The sequence below is a fragment of the Triturus cristatus genome, chromosome 7 (assembly GCF_964204655.1).
Source record: "Triturus cristatus chromosome 7, aTriCri1.1, whole genome shotgun sequence".
In the NCBI taxonomy this organism is placed as follows: domain Eukaryota; kingdom Metazoa; phylum Chordata; class Amphibia; order Caudata; family Salamandridae; genus Triturus; species Triturus cristatus.
This window is the reverse complement of record NC_140590.1, coordinates 149,295,422-149,312,298: the sequence shown is the minus strand read 5'-3', so window position 1 is coordinate 149,312,298 and position 16,877 is coordinate 149,295,422. Positions and strand designations below refer to the sequence as shown.

General features: G+C 43.1%; 1 protein-coding gene across 2 annotated transcripts in view; it reads right to left on the bottom strand.

The window, feature by feature from the left end:
* The window catches only part of LOC146809072 (B-cell receptor CD22-like), a 417,204-nt gene that overhangs the window by 331,078 nt on the left and 69,249 nt on the right, over window positions 1-16,877 (bottom strand). The gene's annotated exons all lie outside the window — the stretch shown is intronic.

Sequence of the window (16,877 nt, the reverse complement as noted above, 5' to 3'; positions counted from 1 at the left end):
CCGGTTGATGAATCCTCACGAAATTTTCCAAACTTTTGGCCAGCTCCGCTCTGCTCCTACCCTGAAAGTTTCGTGGTGATTCGTCAAGCGGGGGCCGAGAAAAAAGGGGGGTCCCAAAACACATTTTCCCGATGCAATTTCCCATAGGATCTGTTGTCGCAGCTACAGCCCGAACCACTGAACGGAATGACACCAAATTTGGCAAAGAGGTAGTCCTCAGTTCAGACTCGTGCCTTTTGCATAAATGGTGTGAATCCGTTCAGTAGTTCCTGAGAAAATTAGAGTTAAAAGTACATAAATATCTATGGCGGGGGAGGATACGCGGACCCTACCCGCACCGCAAGCGCACCCTCCCTGAACCGAACGCGCACCCTCCCGATCGCGCGCTGAATGCTAATTGGCTGTCGAGTGTCTGTCTACATTCGAAACCAGGAACTGTTGGCAGCCAATTTCTGCCTCGGTAGAAGCGAGGCTGAAGAAGCAAGGGGAATAAGTGTGTAAAATATATAAAGGAGGCAGAGTCGAAATACTCTGACCCTCTAGAGGTGCTTAGGGGGTCCTAGAAGGACTCCCTGGGGCCCCCTTTTTTTTTTTTAAACGGCGAGATGCGCGCACTGTGCGCGCATCCTATCGCATTGGGTACTCGGATTCTCTCGCGTTGGGTGCGCGGATCCACGGAAAAAAAAATTGAAAAAAGACAAGAAATCATTGGTTGTATGACTACTTTCTGCACTGAAAGGTAGGGTGTATATTTATGTTTTTTTAAAGGTATGATTCTTATTGGTTAACAAAAACAGATTGTAAGGAACATTATATATGATAAGCTGATATGTTGAAAAGTCAAGCACACTTCCTGTCTTGTTTAGCAACATTGTGTGCTGAACTTGTGACCTGTGTGCTCAGTGCAGTGTTTCATGACCGGTTTCTATGGTAACAGGCAGAAGGCAGATTGGGGGAAGGGTTGAAATGTATTTCAGTTGGAAAGGGTTGAAATGTTTAACCAATAGAAATGTGTGTTTGCTTTTGAGTTTATGTGTGAAGGATTGTGATTTGATGTTTACATGTATATGTGTGGAAAATGAAAGGGAAACTATTCCATTCTTTGTTTTTGCTGATAGGTGCACAGTGCAGAGATTCTGTAAAAGAAAATCTGGCGTGTGACTGATATACTTCTTAATCTACAAAACAACTTGAAAGTTGAGTTATTTAATTGTGAGGGGATGTATGTAGACTATTTTGATTTTAATCAGACTAATGTATTTCTCCTGCTTAAGTGTAGGGAGTACTTTTTTCTCTACTATCTTACTGACAGTGTGTGTGCATGTAGAAACCATTCTGTGATAAGCATTTGTGTTTTTCATGTGTTTGCAGACAGATAACTGCTGTTTTTATATTTTGGTAGAATTAGAAACCAGTCATTGTTTATGAATTTGTGAAATGAGTTAGGTTTCTATACTAAAATCTAGTACTCCTTCTAGATGAAGAAATGTGTTTTGGTATTGTGCAAGGGATAGTGTTGTTTGTCTAGAATCACAGTGAGTCTGTGTGCATTTGGGAACCACTGTGAGAGAAGCATTTGGTAACGTCGGGTATTTTCTGACAGATAACTGTTTTAAAACCTGTCATGTTGTCAAGTTTTAGTAGCATTAGAAGCCAGTCTTTGCTTATGGATTGATAAAATGAGTCAGGGTTTGACACTAAAGTGCAGTACCATGTACTATTCTCTTCACTGTGCCAGAACTGAACATTTAAAAGTTTTACCCAGGCACTAACCTAGCAGTAATCTGATGATCTAGTCAGTTTCCAAGTACTCATGTTGTGAACCATACATTACCACATAGATTGCTTCAAATGTCTATGCAATATGCATGGTGTCTTCTAACATACTATACACTTGTCTTTCACATTTTCATTTCGCTAGTCAGTATCCATACACTTCCAGGAAACACCCTGTAACTCCCTTTGCAGTCCTCTAGTGACCCATTCAGCACCATGTACTAATCCATTCACTGTGCCAAATCCCAAACACTTATAAATTTACCAAGATACTCTCTTTGCAGTACTCTAATCATTCAGTCAGTGCCTAAGTATTCATGCACTGAACCAGGCCTTATGACATGGACTGCTTCAAACCCCTATCCACTATGTATGCAGTCTTCTAACCACCTAGACACTTGTCTTTCACACTTTCAATTCCCTAGTCAGTATCCATACAGTCCAGCAAACATCCTGTCACTCCCTTTGCACTCCTCTAGTGACCCATTCAGTACCAAGTACTAATCCATTCCCTGTGTGAAAACCCTACCACTTATAAATTCACCCAGGCACTCTCCTTGCTGTACTCTAATCATTCAGTCAGTACCTAAGTACTCATGCAGTGAGCCAGGCCTTAGCACATGGACTGCTTTAAATGCCTATCCAGTATGGATGCAGTCCTCTAATCACCTACACAGTTGTCTTTCACACCTTCAATTCCCTAGTTAGTATTCATACATTTCTAGCAAACACCCTGTCACTCACCCAGTGTGTCTCCTTATAGTACTGTATTCATTTAGTCAGTTAGCATGTAGTCTTTTAGTGAGGTAGGCTTTAGGGCATGAACTGCTTCAAAGTAGTATGCACTATGCATGTAGTGTTTTAACGATCGTCACACTTGTGGTTCAGGGCTATAGTTTCTTAGTCAGTTTTTATATAAAATTTGTTTGTACAGTAATGGAATAGTATAAATTTGAAAGATATTAATATACATTTATTTGCGATTCTTTTTTACAGATACAAAACAGGAGTGTTTCTCATCTGTTTGCACTCTTCTCGTGCAAGATTGTTTGGATGAAGGGTCCTTCGGTGTTTCATCATACTTGCCGTGCTGCATGAGTATTTCTTGTTAGGATCCCTCCGCAACAGAACTCTTTTGCAAATCTTGCACGTGACGAAGGTGGCATTGGTCTTTGTTTGCCCTTCGGGAAAAGTAAAAAAATTCCACACCACTGAAGGAAAACGTTGTCGGCGTGGTGCATCCTCCAAAAATTCATCCTTAGATTCGGTGAATATTTTAAAGCGACAACATTTACGTGTTTCACAGATCCAAATTTTAAAATAAGCAATTTATATGAATTTAGATCGGAATGAAAATGTGAAAAACATATATACCATTTTTGATTCCCATTACTGTGAAGGTAAGTTTAACTAAGTCTCAATATGCAGAATGAGGAGGTCTGCTAGAAGCTACAAAGTTGAAACATGTTTCTAAAAACACTCTGTTTATACCTATGTAGTTTTGAAATCTGACCATAATCAGATATCATGTGACCTGCAAAAAAAGAGATTTGAGGGGTTCATAATATTTCCCATTTTAGCTATTGAAGGACCGCAATTATTTCAATCATTCTTCTTTGAACATCTTTGCAGACAAAACTCTGTGCTTACCTTTTATCATTCGCAAGGAATTTTAAAACCGGAAATATGTCACTTTTTGTAACATAGTTACTGTGTAAGATACTCTTTCATATGTACAAAGAGAGGAAAAGGCACTCTGCACTTTTTATACTCCATGTAAATACAACCTCATGATGCAGACCACTTTGTGTTGAAAGGGTGTTCTATTAGTGTTGTTGTGCATGATTGCACTTAATACTCATAGAACAAGACACATGTCTAGATTTATCATAAATCATAAATCTCGATGTGTGTGTGAATGGTGCACCATTTTAAAATTGGTGTAGGAAAGCACAACAAGGAGAATTGTTTTAATTTTTCCACAGTTTTATATCTTCAATGCATGCTGAAACGTTCAGCATAGATTGAAGGAGAAAAATGCATTTTCTCATTGTTTTTGTGCAGGAAGGTGTGTCTTCCTGTAGAAAAACAAACATCACATGACACAGATATCCTTGCACTATGGTGCAAGGGTGCCTGTGTCACCACATGGCTGCAGTTTAAGCAGCCGTGCAGAGAGAAGCATAGATTTGCAACATATTTATGTACATATGTTGCATCCCTGTGCTTCGGAAGTACTACAGCAGACTGCAGTTAAAGAGGTTACTGTGTGATGCTGCAGCACTTCCTCATAGTTCTGCACTTATACATTCACCATACGCTACTAATGCATTCATTCAGTCAATTACGTACTACACATACATGTATCTAAACTTTCACACACTAAAAGAAATTTAGCTCTTTTTTTAAACCAGGAAAGTTAGTTCTTACAATAACTTTTTTTTTTTCTTCTTTTTTGTACTTCTTGGAACAATTTTGTTATTTTTTTGATTTTTTCAAAAGGAAAAAAAAAGACAACAGGAGGAACAAAACAGTCAACTCCTGCAAAAAAAATAATAAACACAAGTTTAGCCCTTGTGGTTTTGCTGCGCTCGGCAGATTAGTTCAATTGACTGCTCGCCGTAACATAGTAGTTTGTTGCATTTAATGCAACTAATTTTTAGTTTTCCAAATTCTGGACGTATGTCCGGGTGAGTGCTTGATGGTGATGCTGCAGAAGTGCTTGCCACTGCTGGCTGAGGCTGCTGTCGGAGTCTTCTGCATTCCTGCTTGGCCAGGTTCACCGGATGCAGAGTCTTCAGGTGTTTTAACATACTCGCAGTCCCACAAGAGTATTTTTTTGATGGATCTCCTCTGGAAAGCACTCTTTGACATATTTTACATATCACTTTAGTTGAATTAGTTTTATTTTGTCCTTCTGGGAAGGAAAAGAATTTCCACACCACAGAGGTGTATCTTTCTGGGCTGGAGGTTCCTCAACAAATTACTCATCGGACGAATGGTCTGATTCTGATGGTGGCTGCTGTGCAGAAGCCATTGTCTTCAGAAAAATGGCAGCTGTGGAAATCTTCCCCAAAAAGTTTCTTCTAGTTCTAAGGTGTGAGATGTTCCTCCAAAGAAGCTCAAAGAATGATTGAAATGGGTGGGGTCTTTCAATAGTTAGAACAGGAAGTGTGATGAACCAATCAAATCTCTTTTTTTGCAGGTCACATGGGATCCGCGCACCCTGAGCTGATGCAGCACGCACCCAGCGCACATCCGCGAAATTGAATTTAAAAAAATTATAGGATTAGATGTAAAAATATATTAGTTTTAAGACTACTTTAGAGTTTGTCTTCAATTAATATTCACATGAAATACATATATATATGTTTTTTAAAATGTTAAATATTTTGCGGGATCCGCGCACCTACCGCGTCATAGACGCAGATGACGCATCGCATAAGTGCGTAAACGTCGCGTTACGTACATCGAACGTGTCGCGTATAGGCTGGGAGACACAATCGCGCAATAAACACGTACCCAATGCATACCATGCGCGGATGCTAACGCGTAGGAATCGAGAACGGCGCGCTTAGGGTGCGCGGATCCAAAAACAGGGAAAAAAATATATATAAAATAAAGTTTTGAACATATAGTTAAAAAAAGATTTTTAAAAATATAAAAAAATGTTTGAAAAACCCATTACATTCAAATAATATTTTTTAATTTTTAAAAGAATTCATTGAAAAAATAAGTTTAAAAAATGGTGATAAAGTATTTAAAAAAAAAAATTTATGAAATTGACTCACTGAATTTGAAAAATATAGACATCCAATCAAAATCATTAAATATGATATCTTCAGAGATAAGTTAAAGATAGGAATTAGCATTTAAAAAACCTTTGAAATTCACTGAAAAAAACCATAGGTTTCAGGCCTGATATAGTTAGGAATTGGCATTTAAAAAACCTTTATAACGCCCCTGAAACCTTTGGTTTTTTCAGTGAATATATATATATATATATATATATATATACTGGTTGTTGCAATTAGGGAAATGTTTCCACCTCGGCTCTTAACTAGAAAGATTTAGGGGAATCCGTCAAGTGGGGGCTGAAAAAGGGGGCCTTAAAAAGTGTTTTCCGCATTAATTCTTTTATACAAACTTTAGATACAGCTACTTGCTGAACAGATTTACACCAAATTTGGCAGAGTATTCTGCACTCCGTGGAGCTCGTGGGGGGCAGAAAACTCCGCTCAGCGATGTGCAGCGGAGTTTTTCCCCGCTCGCGTTCGCGAACGGTAAGTTCGCGAGCGCGAGCTTCCGCTCGGGTAGAATTCCTACCTGAGTGGCAGGAATACCAGCACAAACTGCAGTTTGCACTGCACTCCGATATTCGCGGAACTTGAAGGCGTTTTTTGTAACTTCGCGGAGTTCCACGTGGCAAAACTCCGTGAACTATGCCCAGGCCTAGCAGAAAGCTTGATCTTGGCCCAGAAATAGTGGTTTTTGTGATTTGTGTACATCCGTTCATTAGTTTCTGAGCAATTAAGGCTCAAAACCAGGGTATAAATCACGCCACAGAGGATCCATGGAGCTGATAGATCTCTTGATGAGATCCTATTGACTGCCAGCACATCAACAAGGATGTGATGGAAGCCATCTTGGGACTCAAGACTCCATCCTTATTCTTAGACGAAATATTTTTTTTAAAATAATCCGGCACGGTTCATGTTTGTGCACAAAAAAAACATGAACTCTGCCGGCTCCTGCAGGAGCAGTGGGGCCGCAGAGGCCCAGGGTCGCCATCCCGTGGCCACAAACAAAAATATTTGTGGTGCCCCATTGCCCACCCATACAGTATTGACTTTTTTATGTTTGGGACATTATAGTACATAATGCATGTTTTTGCTTTTTTCATAAAAGAACAAGAAATGTTTATGGGATGAATAACAATTCTGCCAAGGTGAGAGTAATATGAGATTATGCAGGATCTATGTATTGCTACCTTCAAGATCTACAAATAATTTGTATGAGGATTTGCCACTATGACCCTAATTTATGTTTTCGGTGATTCAATTAGGCTTTTGATTCTGAGGACAAAGGCCCCCTAAGCCAAGAATGATGGCGCTTTTTGTGGTGGCATATATGCAGGTGCTCACATTCTCACACATGCCACAGTGCAAGTGGCCAGAGGAACACTGTGAGCGCTTGTGTTTGTATGGATTATGTATACTATGGGAGTCTAAATTTTACCTTTAAATATTTTGCCTTTGATATTTTGCCCTTTTTATTCCTATACCTCTATATTCTACATTTGGCACACCCTTTGGAGTGCATCATCACCAACATAAATTTAAGTTAATCAAACATTATAATATATTATGAAAAATTGTAGAGCACACCAGCTCACCCGGGAGAGTATCCAAGCACTAGAACAGAACAAGATGGGGTGGAATGAACAGGTATTTATAAGGGGAATTAATATTTTAGCAATGGCAAGGACCAAGCTCACGCGCAGTAAATATGCAGACCCTTGTTCTTACATTTGGAGATATTATATTCATTATAAATAGTTTGAATAACAATTTCACTCCTAAATCCACCAACTTCAAAATAAACTCTGACCTTGTTGACCTAACTGCATTCGTTGCTGCCTGTTTATTAGTAAAATATAGCAATATTTGGTGTTTAGAGGAGTTATGACAACTTTTGACCCATGTGCCACTGCTCCTGCTGCACAATTCAAATCATGACTCTATAAGGTAATTGCACTTCTAACTGCCTATTTAGTAAATTATTGCAATATGTGGTGTTCTGAGGTATTCCTAGAGATTTGGACCCCGGTGTCACTGCACCTGTTGCACCATTGAAATCATGACCCTAGTGCCTGCAAGTAAACTTCACTTGTCACTGCCTGTTTAGTAGTTAAATATAGCAATATTTGGTGTTTAGAGCAGTTCTGACATCTTTTGGCACTGGTGCCACTGCACCTGCAGTACCATTGAAATCATGACCCTAGTACCTGCTAGGTACTGTACTTGTGACTGCCTGTTTTGTAGTAAAATTTAGCAATATTCTGTGATTAGTGGGATGCCTAGAGATGAAGGCACCCACCTGCTGCACCATTCAAATCAAGCCCCCTTTAACTGCAAGGTGACTGCAAACATGACTGCCTGTTTAGTAGTAAAACATAGCAATATTAGGTGTTTAGAGGCGTTCTGACAACTTTTGGACCAGCACCTGCTGCACCATTCAAATAATAATCCTGTTGCCTGCAAGATAACTGCACTCGTGACTGCCTCTTTAGTGGTAAAATATAGTACTAATTGGTGTTTTTTGGAATTATGACAACTTTTGGGCCCGGTTTCACTGCACCAGCTGCACTATTGAAATCAAGATCCTACTGCTTGCTCAAAAACTGCACTTTTGGCGACGAGGATGGAATCCAAAATGTTGTAACGAAAGAGGCTGAGGTGTAGTTTTAGAAGATGATTTATTAGTTTTAGTTACAGATAAGTATATTCTTAGCTAGGTCCTTAGCATAGCCCCACCAGGAGCAGCCTCCCTGCTGCTCAGCCCATACTCCAACTGCCACTCTCCACCTCACAGGCACCCAAGCATTACATTGCCTTAACACCACTCCAACATTCCACACATCACATTCACATTGGCTGAACAGCAAGGACCAGAACACCAGGGAATGTGCATATTAAAGTACATAAGATATATCACAACTTCCTTCTTTACAGAACACATATAAAATATATAGGAATGCAAGATGGAACAACAAATTGAGAGGAGTGAACAGGTATAGTGTAAATACACCAGATGTAACACATCTTCCCCCTTTTTAGAACACAACAAAATATATGAATGCAAGATGAAATAACACATTTACGTGTGGTAACATGCATAGTGAAAATACACTCAATGTAACACATGGTTATACAATCCTATCTGCCCCATTCAATAAATCACATGCCCCCCACCCAGAAGGGCCAGGGGCAAACTTGCAGCCAGTTTTGTCCTTGAAATAATCATCCTCTCAGAGGGAGGAGTGAGTTGATCAAGGCCCAGACACGGGACCAGCAGGCTGCCGTTTTGCACTTGTGCACTTTTACTTTAGCTAGGTGAATTGTAAACGTTGTGTAAGCTTTTAGATATTACTGTTCTGAATTTGAATTTGTACCTCTCTCTGCTCTGTGTTTTAAAACCGCTCGCATCGATGATTGCTGACTCACCTTACTCTGTACTGCATCGGGAGGGAAACTGACATACTTGGAGTTAGTCGCCGTGTACGGCAGGAAGTTACTGAGTTACCGGAAGCTGCGCATTTGATGGGCAGCGCTCTAGCTTCTCGGTCATGGGGAAACATAAAAGCGGGGCTGCAGAGTGGCCGAACAGAGGCCACGCGCAGCTGCCACGCCAATGCCGCGCCAAAGGAAACCCCGTCAGCGCCCCCCAGCATCCAGACCGCGGCCAGCGCCAGTCACGCTGCTCGTTTGTTCCCCGGGAGTCGCATATATTGGTCTAGTGAGCAGCTGCTTAAAATGAATAACAAGGCATGTGTTAATAAACAATAGCTAGAATCCGAGTTATCTAATCTCGGAGCTGGTTGCAACGCCTGTCTTTTTAAATTAGGGGTGAGCTATGGGAAGCTTATCGATTGTGTATCGACTCCAGCGCCCCCCACGATAAAGGTCAGGCCGGGGGTACCTATATCAGGGCAGGTCTAATAAACTGCAGATCCCTCTCTAAACATGTATAGGATTTTTGGCTATCCCTGGAATCTCATGGGACCTAATGTTTCTCACTGAAACATGGCTCAAGTTCCAATCCTGACCTGATGCTAGCGAGACCTGCTGGCTTCCGTTTGACCTGTGCCAATAGGGGAGGTAACATGACTGGAGGTGGAGTGGCTATCGCTTTGAGGGAGGGCTGGGAAATCTCCTGTAGTAGGGTTGAACACATAGGAATCATGGGGGCTATGTCTTTCTGTGTCAGGGTCTCATCCTCTCAATCAGTGGCCGGGATATTGGTGTATAGACCCCCCCCAATACGCCAAGCTGCCACTTAGCAGAATTCTGTGACATAGCTGCTGATCTCTCACTGAAATAAAAGGTGATTTTAACGTCCATATGGAAAATGAAAAATGCACTACAGCCCTCCAGCTGGTGGAAACTCTTGATGGGCTTAACTTGACACAAAGAGTCACTGCCCCTACTCATGACGCCGGCAACATGCTGGACCTCATCTTTTCGAATGACCTCTACCTTTTGGTTGAGACCCCTCTACCTCTGACTTGGATGGATCATTTGCTTATCCCATTCAGCTTTCAGGCCACACATCACAGCAATAGCCCCTAAGCATATTACAGAGATAAGGAGAGATTGGAAGAAGGTCACTACCGATTCTATGACTTCTTTGCTTCAAAATACCCCCCTTCAATTGACAGGGAATCCCAATGAAGATATTTCCAGCTTCAATAGCTGGGTTGCTAACGTCTTAGATACGGTGGCACCTCCCAGTTCTATAACATACTCTAGGAAAAAGCCATCCACCCCATGGTTTTCTATGAAACTTCGGGCAGAGAAAAGTCTTTTTAAGAAATTAGAACGCTCCTGGAGACACACATATGAACCTGCGGCCAAGTGTTCCTTTAGAAAAGCCCTAAAAAGTTCCATAGACTCAAGCGTAATGCTATGTGAGACTACTTTTCACACAAGATCAAGTCGGCCGACAATTCAGCCAAAGCAATATTCAAAATTACTCAATGCTTCACCAAACTGGCTGCTCTTGATAGCTCTGACTTCATCCTCTACCCTTTGGTATGAATTCTTTCAGGATAAAATACAATCTATTTACTCCACTTCCCCATCTAACATGTCTCTGCATGAGCCTAATCCTACTGCGGATTGCTCTGATATTTGGTTGGAGTTTCACCCTCTTCCTCTGGATGTGTCCTTTAAGAAACTGCAGAGCTGTCAATCGTTCTCTCAGCGATTCCCGCCCGGCTCAGTTCTTCAGATTGTTGGCCCCTCATTTTAATGCCCCCCTGAACCTAATCTGGAACTCTTCTCTGAAGTCAGGTATACATCCAGAGACATGGAAACAAGCATTCCTACTGCCTATCCTCAAGAAGCCGGATGCCGATCCTGCAGAACATAAAAATGTCCGGCCCGTCTTCCTGCTACCGGCACCGGCAAAAATCTTTGAGCAGGTAGTTCAGAGACAAGTCTCTGAATTTTTAAAATCTAATAACTGTTTCCATGGCTTTCAATCCAGCTTTAGAGCAGGATACAGTACGGAGACCGCACTCTTGTAAGTTGCGGAGAGCGTACACAAAATCATAGATCAGGGCAGGGCAGCTATGCTGGTGCTGCTCAACCTGTCTGCAGCTTTCGATACCGTGGCCCATTCGATTTTTCTGGAGTGACCTAAACATTTGGGAGTTCAGGGCATGGTTCTGTCCAGGCTCCGGTCTTTCCTGGAGAACCGCACACAACAGGTTTATTTGCGACCCTTTGTTTCCACTGGCAAACCTCTTGTTTGTGGGGTCCCTCAGGGTTCGGCACTGAGCCCTCTACTCTTCAACATATACCTTACTCCTCTCACGATTTTGGTTAAGACTCTCGGAGTGAAGGTGATTTTCTATGCTGACGACACCCAATTGATGTTCTCTTTTAAAGAACACTCAGAGGCTGCTTTTATCAACTTTAGACGGTGCCTGAGCAACATATCGAATTGGATGACTCAAAACTACCTAAAGTTGAACACTGAGAAAACTGAGGTGCTCTTCTTTTTCCAACCGGTCCCACCTCCTTCCATGCTTTGGTGGCCGCGAGAACTGAATCCCTGTCCTGTTCCAGTGGAGGCGGTAAGGAATCTGGGGTTCAAATTCGACAATACTCTGTCCTGTAAGGCCCAGATCAGTCAGATCTCGTCCATATGCTTCTGGAAGCTGCGCACCCTGAGGGAATTCCTCCACTTTCTCCAGCTGGATTGTAGGCAGACTGTAGTTCATGCCTTGGTTACATCTTGCCTAGACTAATCTAACAGCCTTTACTGAGGTCTCCCAGCATATTTGATCCGCAGATTACAAATGGTTCAGAATGCTGCGGCTAGTTTGATCTGCAAGGTGCCTTTCCGTCATTCCATCTCTCCCCACCTATGAAATCTTTGCCGGCTGCCCATTAGCAGAAGAATTGAATGTAAGGCACTCACCATGGCATACAGAGCCACCATGGGTCGAGCCCGACATATCTGAGACTCAGATTGCAAAGCTACTAACACGACAGGGTCCAGAGATCCAACCATTTGAATCAGCTGATAACTCCCCACTTTCATAAGGCTAGGATAGGCGGCAGAGCCTTCACGGTTAGAACCGCAAAGCTCTGGAATACCATGTCCTTACATATCCACAAAACAGAACCAGAATAAGCATTCAGGAAAGCTTTAAAGACCTGGTTGTTCGACCACACTTAGGGGTATATTCTTAAGAACATGTGCTAAACATCTCCAAAAAATCTTAACGCAACTTTACACGTCGTAGCCTATTGCGGGAAAATAACCCCGTGTCAAAGTGGAATTCACAACACGGCGGTACCATGCAATAGTCTGCCGAAAACGCGGCCAATGTCTGAGATACAACCACCGCGACGGAGATAAAATCACAAATCCCAACGCGGAAAATGACGCGATGTGCCCAAACGCGATAAGAAAACAGTGACATCCAGCGAGAGGCCAGCAATACCCACGCGTAATGTGGGGAAAATCACAAGAACAGCATACAGAAAATGCCACTAGAAAACAACATCAACTGCGGAGTACCACGGATGCACCCTGACCGACTGCAGAGGACAACATGAACCCCACAATCCCCACGGAAGAACAGCCAGGAATACAGGGCCCGTGGAAGGCCAATGAGAAGAGAAAGATGGGGTACAGTCACCAGGAAAACCCGATTATCGCCACGGATGAGCCAGAACACCACCACCAACTGTACGTCACCTCCAATGTGTCTTGGCAACAAAAAGCCAAAGATGGCACACCAACTCGGACCATGTGAATGCCGTTGCATGGCAGAGGAGGACAATGGAAGAGCACAAGAGGCTCTGGACTGATGTTAATGGCAAAACCAAGCAGATACTCTCTGCCAACACGAAAACAGCAACGCACCCCAGAGGAAGGGCGCCATCAGAACACCAGGAGCCGAATGACATGGAGAAGATGGTGGCCACAATCACCAGTTGGGAGACAGTGACAGGAGTCGGGGATCTGGACACTGTCCAACATGACCAAACATCATATCAACAGTGTGCGCACTGACCCGGGAGTGGGTGGACGGGGGGGAGAGGGGCACAATGGCACACATGCACAATTAAGCAGAGCATTAGAGAAGAAGAAGATCTTACCAATGAGGCTGTCGCAGTGTTCGGCACTATGTCAGTGGTCTGTGTGAGAGATCCCAGGGCACCCTGGTCATAGGGGGGACCGCGATTCTTAAAGTTTCAGGGACCAAGGAGTGTTCTTCTGTGGAGGACTCTATAGTGCCATCATCTCTGACCACAATGCAGCTGAGCTCCTGTTGCTCCCTCCGACATCCCCCTCTACCCAGATGGCGGCCACTTGAGTCCCTCGCAGTGCGATCATTTAAAGGATCCACCGTACTCAATGAACGTGCTGGGACATGGGAGATAAGTTCAGCCAGGACCATACCTCCTCTAGGTGTTCAAAGAAATGCGATTTCACGTTTGCCAGAACTCCGAGATTCGCTTTGTCCTTGTCAAGGTAGTTCATGATCCTGGCAATGAGGGCCCTGGGTTGGGCCACCAGCGGCAGAAAAGGGGCCATCTCCTGGTGCACTAATTCTACAACGTGTCACCCAGCCCCAAAGAAAGGTCTCACCTGATTGCCCCTCCACTAATTTCATAAATCCCAGAAGGCACACATTATTTTGATGCGAGCACCCTTGGGCATTCTCACTGCTGTTCTCCAGCGTATTCATGACCACAGACATTTGGGACACCTGTTGCTTTAGTTGGCAAAGCTCCAATTACTAGATACTAATGTTGGATTCCGCATTTTCCACCTTGTCGGTGACTTCACACAAGTCTGCGCGTAGGAGATTAACTTCGATGGAGACACCAGCAATTTGTTCCGCTTCCCTAGAACCCTGTAAGGCTGACAGTAAAGCCAATCTAGATGGTTCCGCCTACTGCTCCAGGGACAGTTCGGGCGAGGATGCACAACCCTACCGCAAAATCCTGTTTGGCAGGTGGTGGCTTGTGGTATACTGTTATGGTGTTCCCCTGGGTCTGGTGTTGAGATCTGCCCTTCCCCTTGCCAGCGGCATAGCCATGACCCAGCATGAAAAATTCAGTTCAATAAGTTGGGGAGCTACGCCCCATGTGTGCAGGGCTAAAGACTGAGAGAGAAGCTGTCCCGAGACCGAAGGTCCCTAGGGCATTGGGGCAATCAGTGTACTGGATTGCCACCTAACAATCAAAGCTCCAGAAACTGGTAGGGTATTACCGGCACTGCAAATCCCTTGGATGTCTGCCAGAGTAGAAGCCCACCATCTCCTGCAGAAAACACCAGCCTCTGGATCCAGGGTCTCACAACAGCAGGGGCAGAAACCAGGCCCTGATATCCTGGGCAGTAGCCCGAAAATATGGTAACGGTGGTGGCCACCCGCAGTCCTTATCTCTCCCTGGAACCACTGCACCAGTCACCCGGGTGTGACGAACGACCATTCCTGTGTTTTTAGGGATTCTCAGTGGCTAGCAAATTGCGACCTACCTCGTGAATATATCTGGCCCTGGCAGACTCCATCCGGAACCTCGGCGTCATGTTTGATAGCAACCTTCAATTAGACTCGCAAGCAAACAAGACCGCTAGTGTGTGTTTTGGGCTGCTGCGAGTACTCCGCCGAATCCTTCCTTTTTGCCAGACAACTCGCGTGCTTTGATTGTGAGGAGTACAGTGCTCAGCAGGCTGGACTACTGCAATGCCCTGTACTTAGGAGCCCCCCAATATATCTTGCAGGTTTTGCAAAGAGTCCAGTCTGCTGCAGCAAAGCTGGCGCTTAACCGCAGACGCGACTCCTCCTCCACCCAGGCGCTGCGTGAGCTTCACTGGCTACCGATCAGAGAAAGAATTCATTTTAAGTCCCTATGCCTTGTCCACAAAGCTTTGCATGGGGAGGGCCCGGCCCCTTTGCAGGAAAAATTTTCACGCTATTCCCCTCCAAGAAAGTTGCGCTCCTCTAACGCCAATCTACTGACACAACCCAGGTTCAAACGTGCCAGGATGGGCGGGAGGGCCTTCAGTGTGGCAGGGGCTCGTCTATGGAATGAGCTCCCTTGGAACATCAGACAGCTAGACTCCTTGTTGGAATTTAGGAAGAGCCTTAAGACCTGGCTCTTCCCAGAAGCCTGATAGCCGCTTTCTCTCCTGTAGTATGAGTAATTGATTGTATTGTCAGAGCACCAGGATACCCGTAGGGTGACAGTCTGCGCTATATAAGTGAATATACAATACAATACAATACAATAGTACGACCCTCATTAGGAATCGCTATATGTGTCAAGGACACATTTATACATAGGTCTCTCTATTTGGGCTAACCAGGTGGTTTCAAATAGTAATGGAATTGTAACTGATTGAGGGTAGAAACACCCTTAAGAATCTTGCGTCTTGAATGTTTCAGTGTTACACGCTTTGAATAGGAGAGGGGGCAGAATTTGTTAAGACTCTGGATTATCTGGAAAAATAAGAGGAAATATGTATTCATTGGTGTGTGAATGGAGACTTATTCGTATATGGTGATAGTGATGAGCGTTGTTTACTTTTTGGAATAGATTTGTTCTTTAAATGTTGTTGTTTTCAAAAAGCATCGCACTTCATGAACCTTTGAACTTTTTACTACACTTTAGATATGTCCAAACTCGCATGTACTTTAAAGGCTTTTTAAAACTTTCGTGACATAAGCACTTTACCATTGTTGAGAAGCGGTGGCTTCACAAGTTGTAGACGTGATTTCTTATACTTGCAGCTACTAATGTGCCATTGTCATGTTGTGGGATGGTTTCTGCATCTTGCTATTAAGATTAGGGCTGATATTGGTAAAGGTTATATTAGGTGTTTGATGAATTTATTAAGATTGTTTATTGTTTCATGATGTATTCATATTATTGCTTTATGTCTGCACAAATTTATTTATAAGGCTGCTTTATAACCTAAACCAACTAAATTGACATACTGACTATACTGCACACACACAAGTATGAGAGGAAGGGTTGGGAAAAATAGAGAATTCAATTCCAAAGATGCTCCACTTCCCCAATTGTATCGGTATAAAACAAAATAAAAGGCAACAGTTCATAATAACCTGCATGGGCCTTGTAAGTTGGTTACCAGTGGAGACTGGTTGGCTTTGCTTTTTGGCTTTTGTCAATGCTGTACATTATTTTAAAAACATTTTTTAAAAATAGTTGATGCGTTTGCATGCATGCACATGCGTTTTGAAACTCCTGCGGCTGAGTAAATGCATGTGTGTGCGTTACTACGCATGCACACTCTTGCAGCAAAGCGCCGTTTTATTTTTTTATTTATCCTTCCAAGATAGAAAAGCCAAATCATAGAATGGTAAATCAAAATTGATTTAAATATGCTTCAAAGCACATTTTGTAAAAGGAGCAAGCTGATAGCAAATTGCAGACAATGGGCCTCCAAAAAAATAAGTAATTAAACAAAAAACATTTTTTTCAAAAAAGGATCACAGCTGTAGAGGCAGAGGAACAATGGAGGAGCGGCTGGAGTAAGAAGTAAGCATAAGTAACAGAAAAGGGGGATGATGAAGCAAAATAGGAACGAGAGGCAGGGGAATAAAACTAATAAAAAAACAAATAAAAGCAGGGAGGGAGGAGTAGGGAAACACGAGCTGTTGACCAGGGGAGGGGAACACAGACCAAACGTCAGTGGATATTTAAGGTGGGAAACTGCACAGAAAGGAGAGAGTAAGAAAATACATGCACGTCCATTGAGTGCCAATCAGTGGTAAGCAAAGAGGTATCCAAAGTTCGCTGTAAGTACTGGTATTGTTCATATAAGAT